Genomic DNA, 17,214 nt, shown 5'->3' with positions numbered 1-17,214 from the left:
TTGTTTGGGAATTTGTGTCAAGATTTTGTTTTCAATAATTGTGCTGCGCTCCAAATAAAACGCGACTTATATGCCTTGTCACCATTTTATTCTGAGATGAAGTACAGTCGCATGGTTCCACGAATTAAATTCCCAGAATGCCTAGATTAAATCCTGAAAAATAGGTTAGAATATGTGATTTTTCTAATCATTTCATCGAAGAGGATGTGTACGTTTCTGAGCAAATATTGGCACATATTTTATTCATGACTCTACCTTTATCCCTGAGTTATCAATTCGCTTTTAAACCGAAGATGTATGAAGATGTTTCAATGTATAGATAAGATTATTAAGTATGTTGTTCTAAGTTTTCCTTCGTACAGAAACATTTGAGGGGAGACATTAGAATTCTTTCATACTTCATCGTTTGAATAAAAGATCTATGAAAAGCCATCCTCTGGAAAAAATTGCATTTTTTTTTTCCAAAAATTATTTATTTAACAAAATATTTTTAAATTTCATCGTTTCAAAAATTTTATAACTGCCACAGTGGTTATCTTTTCACGTTTCTGTTTCAATTGGAATAAAAATGCAAAAATAGGAATCCTGTTGTGGGATTTTTTTTTAATTTCATCTTTGCTACTCGTATTCAAATCAATATTCAACTAAATTATTAATCAAATACTACTTTTATTTTTCATTAACGGTAGTGAAGAAAATAAGTGTCCGGAATTCCTCTTTTTATTTCCTAATAAAAAAAAAATGTTAGAAAGTTTGTATTGCTCTTTTCATCTTACAATGTTTCGTTTTATGGTTGTAAGAAATAACGTACCTTTGCGGTGTTTAAAATCTTTGTTTATTCCTTATATATATCGATTTGAATAGTGATATATATGTTTTTAATGAGCCTATCAGCCGATAACTGTAAAACTTTATTTCAAAAAAATTGCAAATAACAAACAAAATTGAATATTTCCTAAAGCTAAAGAAGATACATTTTTTGCTAAAGAAGATAGATTTTTCATTTAACACTCTTCATAAACTAAGAATTCTAACAGCTTTATTTTTAAAGATGAAAATATATTAAAATGAGTTTTGTTGTCATAAATATTTGTGATTCACTCTTAATAATCTAAAATAACAATCTGTATCATTTGAAATGCACCATCCTGAACTTCACTTTAAACTCTAGCTAGGGAAGTGTCGTGACTGTGCATAAAAGCGAGGGGACGGTCCACCGACCAAGCGGAAGGGGGAGCATGAAAAAACGCCCAATTGTTTTTAATGACACTATCACGCATGCGTCCAAGTACCTAGGTGCTGCAAAAAAATCCTTTTTGAAACGCACCTGAAAAAATGAATATCCTTGAGTGTATCAATTAAATTTACCGGGCATGCACTTCCCCCATGGGATCACAATCCATTCTAGCGCAAATACAGGGTGGCCTTAAAATAATTTTCCCTGTTTGGCGTTATTTGCTGCTAAAACGAATGAAACCATATTTCATATACAGACTATGGAAATCTTGGAAAAATGAATTCCGCAGGAAAAAAATAGCACCGATAGGGGAAATACTGGCGCCTTGGGAGTACAGCTATGAATGAATTCATGAAACTCACAGAAAATAATCTTTTATTCATCAATATTAAGGCCCCTTGGAAGGCGTGCAACATTTTCAATATGCTGACCTTCTCTGTGTATAACATATAACATACGGTGTATGTCGTCAGTATGTAAACTGTCAGTTCGATGTCAATAACAGTCCGTCTTGTGTTCCATTTCAAGACATGCAGGTTTTCCTAAGAGCAGCGGTGGCATTACACTGTCTAGTGTAGAACAGTTTTGCCAGCAAAGGATGCTGAAGTAAGGTGTCAGGAATGAACTGTTAATAAGTCGTTTGCTCTTCCCTTTTCACAAGGAATGCATGACTCTGCTGTCAAGCACGCCCTGAAAATTTTACATATCCTTCTCGATACGCAAATTTCCTCATTTGTGCGTGCCAGCAGCGCCAATATTTTTCTTATCATCAACTTTTAGTACTATTTTTTTTTATGCGGAATTCATCTTCCCATGCCTTCCACAGTCTGTATATGAAATGTGGTTCCATTTCGTTCATTCGTTTTAGCTGCAAATGCCGCCAAACAAAGAAAGTTATTTTATGGCCATCCTGCATATTTCATGTTTAGTGGCGAGCTTTATTTTAAAAAATCATAGAATCATATTTTGCTTAGAATTGATATTTTTAACCACGTATTTGGTTTGATAGGAAAAGTAAAATAAATAGAAAAAACAACTTCTGTTTATAAGGCCTGCGAATGAAAAAAAAAGTTATACAGAATAAAAAGGATTTTAAAAATTTCAACGCATAGGTTAAATATTGTATAAGGAACGAAAATCAAACTTTTTAAGTAATGAAGATATTCTGTTTATTCTTTTATTGATTCTTCTGTGCCCACTCGATCCGACCTTAGGAGAAAATTATCATGCAACGCTTGAAACATTTTATTTACTCGGGACCAGATGTTTGGGAACTTACATTATATCTGCTGACAGCGAAGGAGAGAGTTTATTCTTCTAATAAAAAGAATAATTTTGATCTTATTTAGAAGACGCAAAGAAGTAGTGATCGTTCTAAATACCAAAACAGAAAAAATAAATTTGAGCTCAAAATAAATAAAAGAATAGAGGAAATATAAAGCAAATTCGAAAATAATAAATTAATTACTGAAAAAAAATTAGAAAAGGAACAGAAAAAATTTAGAAACATTAATATATTTTGCAACCATGGTTACATTTACTTATTTTACATCGGACTGATTCAGCATACAATAATCAAACCCACCTGCTTTTGTTTTGAAAGAAGATCAATACTTAACCTCCCGAACTGATTCATCTAGAATATGAATCTAAATCCGAAACTATTTAATTTCGCTAATAGTCTTATAAAATAGTCTGCATCCAAATCAAAAGTCTCGGCATTCAAAGAACCTATGCGAATGTTTGATGCAGGCAAAGGCTTGGACTTTTGGCGGGAGGAATCCGTTTTGATACCTTTGAAATATTTAATCCATTAATGTGTATTAATTCTGTAGAAATATTTATTTTTAGTCTTTTTAGTCGCTCAATATCTTCATGCGCTTCATTATTCAACTAAACCGTAAATTTTGAATTTAATTGAAAATGCTCAGGTACGTATTTTAGCCCATTCTGATTTTAGTTGCAGCTGCATCAAAAATTTAGGAATCACGCTGCTATGGATAAAAAAAAAAAAAAAAAAAAATGTTTAAGTTCATGAATTTGGAGTGCAGAATACAATGATTTCAAGTCAAATTTCAGTCTAATTTCTTTGCAATTGCAGGGCCCGCGGTGGCTTGGTGGTAAGGTCACGGCTTCGGAACGGAAGTCCGATTCCACCGAAAAACCATCATGTAAGCGGGTCTGATGCACATTAAATCAGTCGGAACCAAATGTCCCCCTGCTGATGTGGTGTGCAAGTATGTAGAAGGGGGTGCCAGTTCAAGTTTCATCCTCGTCATTTGACCGCGTTTCAAAATGACGAGGTCCATCTCAAAATAGCGCTAGTGTTGCTTTAAGACGTTATAACTAAGATAAACTAAACTTTGCAATTCCAGCTATTCATAAACTTTTTTTAAATAAATATCACCGAGCACGCAACTAAAAATGTATTATTTCATTCCGACATGCAATGGTCCCATGTTGCTTTACGGCCCCCCAATTGTTGATGAGCATACATTTGAATTGATTGATGAGATATTTATGAACAAACTTTGTTGTATAAATCATATTTTGAAAAAAGTCTTGATGCTTTATTTAGAGTTTATTTTTTACTGTAATGCATTGCATTATATCGTCAGATTTATTCTCTGTCATACTTGTTCCTGAGCCTTCTTTTCTATTCAACTGACGTGAAAAATTCCAAATAATTGCACTTTTTTTTTTATCTTAGTTTTCTATTTAAATCTTTTTAAATCGTAATGGAAATGTGCTGTTCGTGCGTGCGTGCGTGTTTGTGTGTGTATGCGCGCTTGCGTAATTGTATGTGAGTAAGTGTATGTGTTGCCGCTCTGCAGCAGAAAAGATCGTTTGATCTAAAGGTTACCAAACTTGGCATATACATACTTTGGAGGGTTGGAATATGTACCTCGAGGCGATTATTTTTGAAATTTTATTTAAACATTAAGCGAAATTTTGATGTTATTCCGCGTAGCTTCCAAAAATGTTACAGCACAAAATGAATTTTTACACCATCGTAAAGTTCAAAAAATTATCTTTTCAATTATACGAATTTTTAATACATAAACTAAATTTCTATTTTTCATCAATTTAAATAATATTTGGCACATATTTCCCAAAAATTTATTTCGCACAAAATAAAAATGAAGTTTAACTTACATGAACAAGTTGCGAATGCACTAAAAAAAATAAGCGTTTATTATCGCGTTGTCATTATGTAGATGAAAGTTCTATTAATTTAACTCTTACTACAAACAAATAGCTTATCTGCTGTTTGTTTGGACCCCCCACCCCATCAAAAAAATTATCATTTATCTACTGTAGCGCCTTTACATTTTTCTTGTTCATAATGCGAAGAGAAATTTCTATTTGCCTATCCGGCAACGTTTCTGTTTCAGCTTATGTTCTTTTAAATAAATCTTTAGAACTCATATTATTAAATGAATTTTCTTATTTCAATTTCATGTTTTCTTCATACTTTGTGAGTAGATAAGCTGCTAGTATTATTATTGCTTATTTTAAATTACAATGTTCCATGTTACCTGAAGATTTTTTTTTTTTATGTTCACAGACAAATTTAGTATTTTTGTGTGTGAGCTCCGATATCCTTTAGAGGCCTTCAGCTCTGGATATAATGGAAGATGTGATTAAAAATAAATTATGTTTAATGATCATGTCACAAATTAAGGTCCATCTCCAAATTTTCGCCATGACACAAGCTTTCATTTTTACAGTTTCAGCTCTTCGCATTTGTAATATTCCAAAGTCAGTATATAATAGAGTGCAGCTATTTCAGCAGTACGCGGGAAAAAATGTTTCAGTGACTTTTCTATTATTAGTGATAATTTGACGTATTTTAAAATTTCTTTTCATTCTATCATGATTAATCTGTCAATTTCGAAACAAGGGGATGATGCGCGTTTCTGAGTAGATGACCTTGCGTCCTTTCCGTGCTCCTTTTATGATAGTATTTCGGTCCAATTCCAAAGCTTTACCTTCTTTATCTAGATTTGCTATATTTTCATGGTACGTTCTATTTTGAATATTTGTTAGCTTGAAAATTTAATATTAATGTGAAATTATTATTTTCAATCATTTTAACTGCAAATTGAATTGCAATTGTTACTCATCCGATTACAGAGAATGCAATAATGAATTTCGGAAAAGCGCAGCATTGAAATTTTTTCGTTACTCTTGCAAAACAGCTAAATTTGTAAAATATTGTTTTGGCTCCCCTTTTATTTATCAAAATGTTTGATTCCTTTTTTCCTTCTTTCTTTTTTATTTATTTTTTTCTTCGCTTATTTCTCATTTATGGGACATTCGATGCCTTACGTCACATTCCAAAGATATTTTGTTTAAAATAACCCATCGGACTTGTTACGAAATGCTGTAATGTAAGATTCTCGCTTTAAAGCACCGCAAGGTCACCGAGACCGCGCACCTACACATCTACTTATTGTCTTACGATTGTTTAGAAAAAGAACTGGACGGACTGACTTATCCTTTCGAAACCGTTATTATTTTCTGCGGCTTATGCCCGTGTAGTTGCCTCGTCCACGAACGCTTTATTTCGGAATTCATTGTTTTCAAACTGCCGCATTAGCGTCGAGCCGCGTGCAGATGCGCAATAATAACGAGTTGGTTATTCAACTTTGACACAGATTGATTTTGAAAAGAAAACAGCTGCTTTATTTCTCACGGCGCCGAATTTCGCATTTCAGCCATTCTCTTGCATAGGTTTCTTTTTAAAAATATAACAGTTAATAATGCATAAAAACTTATTTGTTGCCGATAGTGAAGAAACGATTTCGGCAAAATGTTTTTAAATGGAAATAATGAATAAACAGGAATTGGCGAAATTAAGTTCGAAGTTATGCGCTTACAGGAATTTTAGTAGCTGATGACCATGTTATGCGTTTTTATCTATTTCTTTACCCGAGTAATGGTCATCGTATTCAGATTGGATTATCGTTTCACTTGTAAAAAAGGCTCATTATTTTTTATATGTCTGTAGATTTTTGTATTCCCTATTCGCATAAATATCATGAATATTCTCAAATAAAACTGAATCTATTGTTTGAAAGAGACTTCCAAAAGAAAAGACTTTTGTTTCTGATCTGCTGCTTTCTACTAAATCTGCTATTATTACTGTAACTCCTTCGTTTAACCTCTTCGTCCGTCCAGTGCATTCAAGTAAAACTTCCGCAGGGTGGCCGTAACGCGCTTCAAGCGCTCTTCTACATTTTAAAACTTTTAAACGTTTAAAACGCCTTGTAAATGTTTACTTCTTTAAGCTTTTATTTTTGTTTGCTTTAATGCGGCAAAAAACAGAGGAAAAATAGAAATTTTCGCGGGCTGGAGGGGGCGGCGAAAGGGTTAAGTAATTTGCATATTAAAGTGTTTAGTTCAAATAATTAAATCGAAGCATAAATAAAAACAAGTTCCATTTTCGCCTAATAGTCTGATTGGCATGCACTCGAATGCACCTCCATCCAAGGCATTACGTATGTAATTTGTTAACACGCGTATTTTCTAAGTGCAATCTGTCATCTACTTGAAACTGATACTGGAGTATGATAATATTCTACTGTCGCCGTCTTCTACCATATGTTTTTCATCGTTTTATTATACACATGAATTTTATACTTTCTCCATTTCATGCAATTTATGCTCGATTTTTCTCCCTTTTTCTGATCTGTTAGAGTAGCAAAATTCCATATATAATATTTATTATAATATAGTATTTCAATATTTTTGGGTATTATCATTTGATAGATTCATTTAATAACAACGGATGCAATTTGGTAGTGAATTTAAAAATGAAAAAAAATTATTTTGAGATTTCATATATTTATTACGATGAATTATAAATAAAAGCATCCAAAGTCGAAAATAATTTTCAAAAATTTTAATAAATTAATAAAAACATGTTGCGAAAAATTGCTTTAATTAAATTTTTGATATATATTATAAAGAGTATTTAATCTGCTGACTTTCAAGAATTGATATCAACGAGTTTTCTTTGGAATTAAATAAAAATAAAATGGAAAAATCGATTTTGAGAGTAAATATAAATTATTTTCTTAAAAAAAAGTTGTTTCAAGTAATGGTTCCGTCTCTGTACTATTTTGAATTTGAGATCTTCTCATAATGGAGAAATGTTTTTAAATAACGCTATCCCTTTCGTTGCTGAAGAAAATATTTAATATTATTCTGAAAATAAATTTAACAAAAAAGGAGCAATATAAATTAAATTGCCAATTTCCAAATAAGAAGAACGATTTTACTAATAAGTTTCGGAGGATTAGAACTAATATCGACCACTTACAATTTTTAGTTTTATCATAGTTTTTCAAGGAAAGCATTAAGGCTGTCAAACACAATTTAAGTGTTTTCCAAAAGACTAGAGAAGGAAAATGGAAAATTTTACACTGAACTTGAGACCTTCGAGATTCTTATTTTAAGAACCTTTGATTTGAGAGAACAGATGCAGCTGGCAGAATCTCGGTTTGTTCAAAAATACATTCTAATTATTCTATCGTGGGGAGGGATTCGGTATTTATTAAGTATCACTGGTTATTTAAAAGAAACCATTTAATCTCATACTGTGGGCTTGGAAATAGACAAATGTAAAATAAATGGGTAAATTTTTATGTAGAAGAAAACATTTTGTAAGAGATTAAATGTTCAAAAGCGTAGAAGAAGTAACCGTGAATTCATTAGGAGCTTCAAAATTTTTCTTTAAAATAAATAAGAATAAAAAAATTTTTGAAATTTTTTTTTATTCGCAAGCTAAAAAGGAATAATAATTCATCAAAAATTTGGAAGCATGAACTAAAATCGCAAGAGCGTGAATTGGAGATAGATAAACTTGAAGTGCATTGAAATCTTAATCATAAATTTGCATTTTATCTAATAAATGTTTGAGATTTTTAGACATTCTCATGTCGCTTTATAATCAATGTCGCTTCATAATCTTCTCCGGTTGTTTTCTGCAATTCAGGCTTTGGTAAATTCTGGTTCGACTCTAGATTTTTGATTTTTTTTTTTTAAATCCCTTTTTTAATACACTCATAAAAGCTCTTTTTAATTTTTAAAATATTTTTTTCGATTTCAGTAAAGAAATATGTAAAAGACCTGAGCCTTATTTGGGATGTAGCTGGTGAGCGCCGTTGATAAATGACTCGGGTCTCTTTCAGTTTGCATCCATAATTCCAAACAGTCATATCAAATTTTATTCTCGAAAAAGAGTCACTTCTAATATCTCCAAGTAAATTGGAGCATTTATAATGACAATTTAAATTTTAATCAATGTCCGGAATTTTTTCCTGGTGTTTTCATTGTCTTAGTTTCTTTGTAATATTTTTGAATTTTAGATATATTTCTTTAAATTTCCTATTTAATAAAAGTTTTAAAACTTTTATTTTCTAGTGTTTAGTTTTTCAAATGTTTTATTGTACATGATTATAAATATTATGGAATCTTAATTGAAATATTTCTCAAACGGAACTCTAAGGGGTGCCGGTCTGTGAAATGACGTTGCTTTGCTAAATCAATACATTAATTGATAATTAGAAGCTCTAAAATTAAGTTATTCTATCGTCGTCGGGAATCAATAATCGTATAGAATTTCGAATTACAAAATCCCATCCTTACTAACATGAAACATATGCAGTTAAGTAAAGACTCCTAGAAAGGGAAATTTTTACCTTACAGGAATGTGTGATGCTAAACTGAAGAAATAAATCCAGTTTACGTTTAATTTGGCATGAAGCTGATAACGACGCACCTCCTTATCCGAAAGAAGACTATCATTCTTTAAACGATATATTTATAGAGTCGCTGTCGCTACAATTTAAATCTTGAGCTCAGCAAATAGAACTCTGAATGGCTGGCGATCTTGCTCATTTAAATCTTTTGTTTGCTGAGCTGAAAATAGGAAAAAGTAGGTTGTTTAGAGTCGCGATGTTTCGATTAAATGAGCGACTCGCCTTAAAAAAATGTTCATGTCAGCGAAAGTACTTTAATTGCTAATTTAAATAACGATAACGGTTCTTTTATTTCTTATGTGGTTCAAAGAAAGGGGGTGCTTGTGTTATTAAATTGTCACATTTCGATTATTCTATGGGCTGAAAAACTCAATGCTTGCTGTAGCGCTATCCAAACTTCGTTTTGTGCCATCAAATTGCGTTAAATCAAACCAAAAAGCTTTAAAATGCTGATTTAAAATTGACTTAAAATATATAAAATTAATAAGATAAAGCAATTTACCTCAAGAATAGGATTTATGAACTATTTGTTTTCCGCGTATTTTTATTCAACTCATTAAGTTTTTAAAGGTAACTTACAATATTATTCTGTACTTTTTTTCCCAATTTGTGATATATTATGTGCTGAAATTTTATATTTATAAAAATATCAATTCTAATAAACCAATTTTTTTAATAAACCTACGATGCAAGATTTGGAACGTATAAAATGTGAGTTTTTTTCCCAGATAAATTCTTTCGTAATGAAGCTCCGTGCTATGAAAACTCTACACCATTCAAAAAATGTGGATAACTAGAATTTAATGTGACTAACAAATCTATTCATTTTTGTTGCAGCTTTTTTTTTTTTTTTTTTTTTTTTTTTGTAATTTTACTAAGAAATTGACTAAAAGTTATTTTGGAATTTTGAAAAACAACTCGAGAAAAGTACATTAATGTCATTTAAAAAATTAGCGCATTTCTACCTTTAAATAAGATTAAATATCTTTTGTAGAAAAAAATTGTGTTCATTATGTTTGATAAATTGATCTCCGATTTATAAATTTAATTAATTTATAAGTCATTCATGCTTCGTTGCAAATACTTTAATCTAATAACCACCGGTGTGTTTATCTCAGTTAACTAAATATTTTATAAAAATTTTGATTTAATGAAATAATGAAATATTTTGATATTATTGATGTGGAAGTGTAATATTGATCCTTTCTTAAACAATTGAAATGCACTTTTTTCTACATCAACGAAGGCAGTTGCAAGGTTTTGAGAACCTCCGAATACTGTACACTCCCGAGTATCCGATTCGCGATTATCCGGTTTCCGTACTATCCGGCCCAGTTTTCTTTTATCGTAATTAAATGAAGAATGCAGACTGTCTATTAAGTTATCTATTAAAGATTTTTCCAAAACCTAAATACTGTACGTTTTGACTCCTATCTTAGGATCACCTTTTCATATATGTGTAATCATTTATCAGTGAAAAATAAAATCAGTTTAAGCTAATTTTCTTAAGAATTAGGACTACGATTTACTTTAACGTTTTGTTTATGCTTCCTGCATTTAAGTTGGGCATTACAGAATTTATGTTGCAATACGAATAGTTTATTCCTTTAACTTACTCTTTCTCAAATAAATTCTTGAAACTTGTAGTGCAGTATATAAACATATGTAAACTACCAGTACAGAGTCTTCTATTTTAACTCCACACGTTACCGGCAACTGCTTCTATGATTCACCGTTCACTTTGAGATAAATGGAGAGCTTAATACTCTATTATTAAGAAAATACGTATTATAACAGTGAGTTTTGGATTAAAAAAATTGTCTTCTGAAATTGGTGGGCAAAGAAATGAATTCATAGAACTCCGGCATATCCGGCTTTTTTTTTTCTTCTGTTATCCGACCAGTCCTTCCGCCACATTACGCCGGATACTTTGAAGTGTACTGTATTTCAGAATTATGAATATTATCCCAGAAATGAATGACTTCGTCCTTTTCTCTGTCCGTATCGATATCGGCAATCTTGATAGGGGAATATTTTCTAATATGTTATTAAAAGAACACGAGAAATACGGGTGCGTGAATATTGGAAATATTGAATATTTTTTCTCGTGTGTGTGTAATCGAAATTCTGTAGCACTCAAAACCGAAATTCCATTTGCTTTGTATAACTGACACGAAAACAATCTGTCGTTTTCGGGGAAAAGAAAAAAGATGGCATTTTGAAAAATGAATCAATGATTTATTTAGAGAGAAAAAAAAACGTTTTGAGAGAAGGAATTTAATAAAGAATCAAATGAATTACCTGAAATCAATAGTGAAAGTATAAAAGCTTTTTTAAAACATTCTCGTACAAATATTAATCAAATTATCGTAATAAAAATCCTTGATTTATCAAAATAGTTGAAAAGTATAAGTTAGTTTGTATTTCTAAACTTAAATTTATTGTATTTTATGACTTAAATATAAAAATTAAATTCTTCATTTCCAGAATTAAGGGGAATCAATGAACATTTCGAGTTTCCTGTTAACTAAGAGCTAAAATTCAACAATTATACAGACAAAAAAAAAATGTAATCTCATTAGAAAACTGACTATTTTATATTCCTTTTAGTTCCCAAAAATCTTCTTACTTGTGCCCAGAGAAATTTCTAAACATTTTGAATGCTTAAAAATTAGTTTGCTTATAAATAATCATTACATGTTTCGATATCTAATTTGATTAATTAAAGATACATATACTAATCTTTACACATTTCAAAATCTATCTCGTAATACTTGCAAATAAAGATTTGAAACATTAGTTCAAGTGACCATTTCAACAGCATATTTCGTGAATGTATTTACTAAGATTTGAGCACAACGTCAATAAAACATGGATCTTTGAGTGCTATTTTTAATGTTACTCGGGCTCGACGATTACTTTGAAACAAGGAAGAAAGGAACCCAACTTATTTCGCTTTGGAAAACAATGTCAAGGCCAGAGACAATAGAAGTTGACAAGCTCTGCTCCGACGAGGGAAAACCTTGAAGTCTCTAATTAAAATGGGGAGACTAGAAAGACCTCAACACGTTTAACTTGCCTCCGGGCAAATAAATCGAATATTCATTCACTGCTATCGATTTATGTCATCAGTGTGATGTGAAATTCAATGCAAAAAACTGTTAACTCATTGCAGGAACTCGCTTTAAAATACAGTTATCCATGTTATCGTGATGACGAAAAGTAGAATGACAGATTTCCGTGCAAAATCCTTTAATAAGCCTGGGCGTGTCGACACGCTTAATTTACCCTGATATCAGAGACGCGCCTAGTAAGTAAATGCTTTTTTCCATCTTTTTTTCTTTTTATTTTAAGTTAGGGATTCTTAACCCTCTGACTTCTTATTTTTTTTAAATCACTATTTAGATGCGATGTTTGCAACTAAGTCCAAATATTTTTCAAACAAAGTGGACTGATACTATATGTTGCACGATAATAATATGATATAATAAAATTATGCAATCGTGAAAATAAACACTCTAAACTGCGAAAAACTCGGGATGCAATAGAAAATGGACTGATTGCCAACCTACGGAAATCTCATAATAAACAGCTGGCGAGTTAAAGGTGTTTTTAACGAACGAGCGGTGTATACGGAAAAATCGTAATATGTGGAAAAAGTAATTGCTAGCTATTTTGTCCTTAAAAATAACATGTTATTATAAACCATTTTTTACTGTCTTCAGTATTTGCTGTTTTCCTCCAAACTGTAGGTTCTCCTCCAATAATAATTTCCTCAATTGCATGATGACATACTCCTTTCCGAACTATTTATTTGAGTCAAAGGACTTTTCTATTTTACTGCCAGGTAGAGATTTACAAATCTTTGGAACAGTAGATGAGAAATGGTAAAATGAACATTTATTCACACGGGCATTATTATATTTTTCAAATCATAAAAAGCTTCCAATTCTGATGTTTATTTTTTTAAAATAAATATTTATTATTGTATTCAGTATAACAAAATCGATCATGTATTGCATAAAACGCAGAAGCTGCAATGCATTCCGTTATTGGAGACACTTCTTAAAGATGAGTGAGTTTCTGAAAGGCTCAGCGAAGCAGCTTTGTACCTGGGAAACGCTCTCCCATGGAAAGGAATATACTTCTTATTTCATTTCGGAGAACATCTTCGAAATAAGATGGCATGGACGTTTTGAAAAACGAAAATGAATCAACAGAAAGTCGATTCTGAAGGGTAAATGTCCTTTAATTTCTACACCACAAGTTTTCTCAATTTTTTTGAATTCTTCTCCACTTAATGTATTGCATTTTTTAATTCTTATTTATATTTCATTTCAAGAACAATTTCCATTTAATCATCAATGCTGATTTTTTTTATATAAAAAGTATCTTACATTTAAGTTATTCAAATAGGTCAATAAATTAAACCATTATATTATAAAAAATGAGTGTTATGTATGATAATTGTGGTCAATAATACATAACAGCAAAAATAAAGCTTTATCATTGTTGAGAACCAATGCAAAGAATAATCCGATTTTATTGTGTCGGATTATTAATCAAAGGCTTAGATCGCAAGCTTTATTTTTAGTAAATATAGTTCTGCAAAGATACGTGTTCTTTAACAGAAATTTCTTCTTTCGGTCCAAAATGTTCATGATTTGTCTTTTTTGGACCCATTTATGAGATTTTTTTCACCTGAAATACTTATAAACAGACCTCTTTCTTAACCCTTTAAAGGGCCATTTTTTTCTAGTCATATTATGTTAAAATATTTTTAGGCTTGAAATTAGAATAAGAAAAGGGATTCATTTAGCTTATTAGATAAATTTAATTTGATTAATTATTTTGGTTAATTAATAATTAAGTAACAAATCAAGACACATCATTTTGTGTGAGATAAAGAACTGAAGCATCTAAGTTTCTGTCTTTCCAAAAAAAAAAAAAAAAAAAATTATCAGAACTTATGCCAACCTACATAAATTCATACAAATATTGATAAATTTGGTGGGAAGCGTACTTCCCACGGCGATAGAAAGGGTTAAAGTAAAGTATTCATAAGAAAAATAGAAATTCAATTTTTTTACATAGCTTTCATTTTCAAAAATTTCTGGAAAGTAATTAGCCCTAGAGCCATAATTAGCCATACGCGTTTAATTATAGCCATGGACTACATCACAACGCCAATTAGTTGCATTCAGTTGCTCCCCCCTCCACACATTCCTAACAGTTGAGACGATCCCAATTCATAAACACATCCCTTCTATAGCCTGAGAAACTAGGTTTACCCAGGTTAGGAGGGTTCCTGGGTTCAAACTAGGTTTCTCAAAATAACCAGTACATTTGATGGAACAATTGCCATCTCTGAAAATGTATTTTTCAAAAATATTTGTATTGACATCCTCAAGTCTTTTTAATGACATTAATTTGTATTGATGTACTTAATTAATTTGTATGACACATTTGTATTGACATCCTCAAGTCTTTTTAGAAAAGAAAAGATCTATTAATATTTTAGTATGTCTCGGGCTTTATATAAAGATGTATGGTATAGCCAGCACATACCGATTGAATATACACTTCTAAAATTCGTGACAAATTGGAAATAAAGTATTGTTCTTGTGTTTAAAGAACATGGTATGAAATGCTTTTAGTTATTTGGGAAAGTCAGTTCAAAATTATTAATACACAAAATTTGTTTGGGAATATATATATATATATATTTATTTGTTATTATTCCTAAACGCAGGGTTTTATTTATTAGATCATGTGTACTGTATGCATTCTATTTAAGCATTTTTATATACGAAATCAAAGAAATGCGTATTTATTTTACACCTTTCTATTCTATTCTAAAAATTTTCACACAGTTGTTCGAGATTCTTTTTTAGGTCCTTTATTAAGCTGTTCAATTATAATGTATAAAATTATAAAAGCAAGTTTTTATGAAAAAATTTTTAATATTTGTTTTTAATATATTTGTTTTTTGTGATAAGTCTTTATGATGAGTTTTAGATAAAAGAACTAATAATTTTAAATATCTGTTATGAAAATATCTTTACTAATATTAAAAGACTATCTATTATTTGGCTGTCAGTGTATGACAGGATACACAGTTGCTAAATTTGGCACAAATACAGTGAGAATCAAAAGAAAGTAACACCAATGATTGATATAGAAAATGTTTTATTTCTAATATATTATAATATAAAGCAGATATATACAATTATTAACTTATTCAAGTAGAATGCAACAACTTGTAAACGTTTAATTAAATCAAAATGCAAAAAGAAATAATTCAATTAAAATAGAAAAGCATCAAATTTCACGTGTCAAAAAAAAAAGCAAACAGAGAACACTGATACCGAGAAAAATAATTAAATCTGCAATATTAATATTTTATCTGCAGTCCTTTAAATTTTATCATTGTCTGTAATTGTTAATTTTGGCGAGATTTTTTGCAATTCTTCGATAACAACTTCTTTCTACTCTTCTTTATAAGAAATGGCTCAAGTTATGTCCATAAATTTTCAATGGAATTTAGATCTATTGAAAATTTATGACTATGGAGGATGGTCCAAAATCTTCGCAACACAATAGAGCAACCATTCTTTTACAATCTTTGATGTGTGTTTGGGATCATTAACATATTGGAAGACCCTGCTTCGTGACAATCCCAAATTCACAATACTAAGGACAACATTAATTTAAAAAAATATTTTGGTACTCCACTTTGTTCATTGTAGATTCGACAAATACTAAATTACCGACTCCAGATATCGCCATGCACCCCCAGATATCAAAAGATCCACCCCCTTGTTTAATTGTCTTAATTGAATTCTTCATTCTTTGATCTCCACATTTTTGCGAGTTACTTTGTACGAAACAATTTAGTTTTTTCTTCCTCTTTATTAAATAAAATATTGTTTCAAAAATCTAAAGCTTTATTAATGTACTCTTTGGCAAACAGCAGATGCTTTTTCTGTTTCGATTTTGTGATGAATAGTTTCTTACGTGGAATCCTGCCATGAAACCCATGTTCGCGAAGAGTCCTCCTTATAGTGCTTGCACTTATTGTCTTCGTTGATCTTTGCGAAACGCTTTGAGATATTTTAACATTACTTGCAGTTGGATTAGCTTTGATCTCTTGTACTACTGCTCTCACTTCTGTATCAGCAAATCGTCTTCGTTTCCTGTTCTCTTAAAATCTTTAATCTGTCTGCATTTGGAATATTTGTACAGAATTTCCTTCGCTGTGAGTAGTTTCTTCAACAATTTTTCCTATTTAATGTAAGGACTTGCCAATTTCTTTCAAGTTTATTATCAATTTTCTCATTTTTAGTACTGTTTGTTTCCCCAACGTAAAATCTCTTATTCGATTTTTCTAGAAGTTTAAATTCTCACGATTTTTCTGGAAATTTAAATTCAGGTAGAATATAAGACTATAACTTACATCAAGATTCTCTAAGAAAAAAATTTGTGATATTTATAAAATTAAAGCATTTGAAAAAAAAAAAAAAAAAAAAAAAACTTATGAGTGTTTACTTCTTTTTTGACGCATAAAATTGGATGATCTTAGGTTCAAGTTGAGTTATTTCTTTGTATATTTTATTTAAATTAAATGTTTACAAGTTAATCGATCCTGTTTAAATAAGTTAATAATTGCAAATACCCACTTTATAAGTCAATAATATATTTGAAATAATACATTTTCTTAAACCAATCATTGGTGTTTACTTTCTTTTGATTCTCACTATATAGTTTTGAAATGTTCATCTAGAAAATAATTTTTTCGAAACTTTAGATAGAATTTTCATTAATAACGCAACAAAATTTCAAAGTTTTTTTATATGCATTTTAGTTTTTTTTAATATTTTTAGGTTTAGGTTTAGTTGCAGCTTCGATTTGAAACAAATTTTCAGAGAAAAGGACATTTTTTTTTTCCATAAACAGAATTACCAACCCTTTTTCCCGGCTTAAAAATTGTCCCAGTTTTCTATTAAATGCTTCTAGCCTGCTCTTTTTCCTTTCTTTCTTTCAGTTGTAAATAATGGTTCATAATAAAACATTTTTGACGATTAGATTTCAAACTCGGGAATTTACTTGACTACTCACTTTTTATCATAGGCGTTAAGTATCGCTATTCTTTTGAATGCTATGAATTCCCACGATGCTTATGCTCGTGGCTTCATAAGTGCCAGTCAA

The 17,214-nt window shown here is 30.5% G+C and overlaps 1 protein-coding gene across 10 annotated transcripts in view; it reads left to right on the top strand.

The window, feature by feature from the left end:
• Positions 1-17,214, top strand: part of LOC129962624 (LIM and calponin homology domains-containing protein 1-like) — a 156,071-nt gene that overhangs the window by 92,635 nt on the left and 46,222 nt on the right. Inside the window, exon 1 of one of the 10 annotated variants that reach the window (XM_056076467.1) lies at positions 12,182-12,316. The exons of the other annotated variants lie outside the window; for them this stretch is intronic. The gene's annotated coding sequence lies outside the window, so the exon portion shown is untranslated. Of the gene's footprint in view, positions 1-12,181; positions 12,317-17,214 lie in introns of those variants that run through there. 10 annotated transcript variants of the gene reach the window in all.

The sequence above is a fragment of the Argiope bruennichi genome, chromosome 3 (assembly GCF_947563725.1).
Source record: "Argiope bruennichi chromosome 3, qqArgBrue1.1, whole genome shotgun sequence".
NCBI lineage: Eukaryota > Metazoa > Arthropoda > Arachnida > Araneae > Araneidae > Argiope > Argiope bruennichi.
The sequence above is the reverse complement of the archived record's forward strand: the minus strand, read 5'-3'. Positions and strand labels throughout refer to the sequence as shown.